We start from the raw sequence: 2,313 nt of genomic DNA on the forward strand, positions 1-2,313 counted from the left end.
CAGCAGTAGCAGAAGTTTTGTTGTGTTGGCCGTATCGCACTGCATACATTGCAGACAGCTTTACCTATCGTTACGTGTCTATTGATTTGGTCATATTGTGCTGCTCGTGTCTGGCGTAGAAATCATGTTAGAGTAAAATAGGCATTCGCCTAGCTACTCGTATGTCTAATTAATGGAGCTCTCAGCAGTTCAGTCTCTTGTGCAGTAGTAGCAGCTTGCATAGGCATTCAGTCATCAAGATTTTTCTCAGCAGCATGCACAGCATTTCTATGTTGCAAATTTTAATTTAGACACAATTAATATAAAAGCAGACAACTGCATTTAAATAAAGTCACTGTAGTGTCTTGCTCAAGGCCATCTTGGAACGAGCCACGCATTTAGCAATGATGTGTTCATACAATGCAAACATTATTGTTCTTAATATGCAATATAAATATTTTAAATTATCAAAATAAATGAGCAGCTGCTTCTGAGGCAGAATTAGTCCTGGGCATATGACACCACAACTACAGGGTGTACAGTGATTTATTCCATATGACACCACAACTACAGGTTGTACAGTGATTTATTCTTTCGCCAAATATTTTGTTAGCTTATTAATAAGTTAAAGGTAAGTATTTCCACTGCAGTAACGTTGATGAAAGTTAATGAAAAAAAAAAATTTGACAACTCTTGAATGACAAATTTAAAACTATTTGCTCAGGCTGCCCAAGCCTGAGCCAGGTGGTTGCTGGGGGTTACTTCATCTATCAGCCTACAGTGTGATTCCTGTTTGTTAATGACACACATAGTGCGCGTTTCTACCTAGGTAAGTTTGAGTTATTGGCTCAGACACACATAGTTATTTAGGTCATTAGTTAAATAAACCTAAGGGTACAGCACCCAGGTTCACATTGCTAGTCTTGGCAATAGATCTGCTTGTTCTGGGGGGTTTTATCTTTTATATTCCTTCTGCCTTATAGGGATGATTTTAAGCATATTATTGTATAGCAGCAGCATACAATATTTAAATGTTTTGTTTCTTCTTCCAGCTTTGTTGGGGGGTTATTTCATATGCTAATTGTGCAGCAGCAGCATGTCTTAAATACTCACGGCACCGTATCACCATATGCATTGGCAGTAGCAAGTTCCTGTACTTGTTTGCAGCAGCAGCAATAATCTACAACTACAGCAATAACCAACAGCAGCAGCAATTCAGCAGCAGCGTAGCAGATCTGTTCCGCCAAGACCAAATGCATTAACATTGTCATATCCATCACCATGCTAAAATGTTCAGAGAGTTCTCATGATTGAAATAATAAATAACTTTAAAAAGTTAAAAAAATATGGATGAATGCAGGTAAGTTAACACATCTCATCATAGCCGCCTAAGCAGCTAGCAACAACAGTCACTTAAAATGCATAAATTATGTCAATAAAATATTATTAACATTAAACATTATTTGATATTTAAAAAATAGCCTTGGATATTTTAGTCTGCTCTAGCAGCTGAACCACAAATGATGATGCAAATATTTTTCCACCATCACTTATTGGCAATTCACATTTCCCAAATGTATAATTAAATTAATTATATAAAACTATACTGTCAGTACACAATAGTTACACAAATAAATTGGATCAATCAATGTATTTATTTCCATTCAAAGGGATAGAAACCAAAGTAATAACATTAGGCTTAAATTATTCCTTATCCTATGGCTCCCTCTTGTGGGCAACGTTAACATCACAGCCTTCATTCCTCTGTTGAAATGGCTGATGGTTTAGAGCAGGAGTTATAAAACAAAAAATACAATTATAATAGATGAATAAATTTCTGATGCTCAGGAGGAGAACATCAAATTCTAAAATAAGGGGTTCTCAACTGATTAGGGTTGGAGCTAAACTCTGCAGGAAAGTGGACCTTGAGGACCAGAGCTGACAACCCCTGATTAGAATTTTCTAATTCTAATTCTAATTCTCATCCTGAGCATCAGAAATTCCTACACCTATTATAATTGCCCCTCTTTTTGGTCAGAAGTTACCATGTTAGTATTCCTTTGTTGTAACAAATTAAAGAAACTATCATTTCTACCATCACCTTTTTTACTGGTAATACTTTTTGTAACCTCTTATTTGCCTAAAAAGATAAACTATATACATGAAACTAAGCATGTTTGCTCAGAATAACCTGTTCTCCACATCATCCTAAAGAAAATTAAGGTGAGATCACGTGAAAAACAAGGAAGAAAGAAAAAATGTGCGTGGGATCTTGGGCTATAGTGTCCAAGTAAAACAGCATCCCTTTAATGTTCAAAACATGTTTAATTTAAC

The sequence above is a fragment of the Sinocyclocheilus rhinocerous genome, unplaced genomic scaffold (assembly GCF_001515625.1).
Source record: "Sinocyclocheilus rhinocerous isolate Xijiao unplaced genomic scaffold, SAMN03320098_v1.1 scaffold4270, whole genome shotgun sequence".
NCBI classification, from domain to species: Eukaryota; Metazoa; Chordata; class Actinopteri; order Cypriniformes; family Cyprinidae; genus Sinocyclocheilus; species Sinocyclocheilus rhinocerous.